The sequence below is a fragment of the Cervus canadensis genome, chromosome X, assembly GCF_019320065.1.
Source record: "Cervus canadensis isolate Bull #8, Minnesota chromosome X, ASM1932006v1, whole genome shotgun sequence".
Taxonomy (NCBI): Eukaryota; Metazoa; Chordata; class Mammalia; order Artiodactyla; family Cervidae; genus Cervus; species Cervus canadensis.
This window is the reverse complement of record NC_057419.1, coordinates 110,384,493-110,385,305: the sequence shown is the minus strand read 5'-3', so window position 1 is coordinate 110,385,305 and position 813 is coordinate 110,384,493. Positions and strand designations below refer to the sequence as shown.

At 40.3% G+C, this 813-nt stretch overlaps 1 non-coding gene across 1 annotated transcript; it reads right to left on the bottom strand.

The window, feature by feature from the left end:
• Nucleotides 1-317: 317 nt before the first annotated feature.
• LOC122436209 lies at nucleotides 318-440 on the bottom strand. The gene has a single exon (XR_006267965.1). It is a non-coding gene; the product is annotated as a small nucleolar RNA SNORA26 (small nucleolar RNA).
• Between the last annotated feature and the right edge of the window lie 373 nt (nucleotides 441-813).

Below are 813 nucleotides of genomic sequence, written 5' to 3'. Positions count from 1 at the left end.
GATGATCTGAGCCACAGTCAGCTCCAGGTCTTGTTTTTGCTGACTATATAGAGCTCTCCATCTTAGGCTACAAAGAACATAATCAATCTGATTTCAGTATTGACCATCTGGTGATGTTCATGCATAAAGTCATCTCTTATGTTGTTGGAAAAGGGTGTTTGCTATGACCGATGTGTTCTCTTGACAAACTCTGTTAGCCTTTACCCTGCTTCATTTTTTTTTTTAATTGTCAAACCAAAGGTCAAGTTTAAATTTAATGACTTTGGTATTAACTATACACATACTAGTAAGTGCTAAGACTTAAAATCTTCCGGTTCAGTTTTGACTCCAGACAGGATCCAGAGAGGAGTTCTAAAAATCTATTCTCTGGGTTTTATGGAGACTTCCTTTACCCTCCTGTGTTAGCCTCTTAAGGCACTACGTCAGCCTTAAAAGGGCACTGGAAAGGGTGAACCCTGCTTCATTTTGTACTCCACGGCCAAGCTTGCCTGTTACTCCAGGTATCTCTTGACTTCCTACTTTTGCATCCTGATCCCCTATGATGAAAGGACATCTTTTTTGGTGTTAGTTATAGAAAGTATTGTAGGTCTTCATAGACCCGGTCAACTTCAGCTGCTTTGGCATTGGTGGTAGGGGCATAGATTTGGATTACTGTGATGTTGAATGGTTTACCTTGGAAACAAATCAAGATCATCCTGTCATTTTTGAGATTGCACCCAAGTGCTGCATCTCAGACTTTTGTTGGCTATGAGTGGCTACTCCATTTCTTCTAAGTGATTCTTGCCCACAGTAGTAGATATAATGGTCATCTGA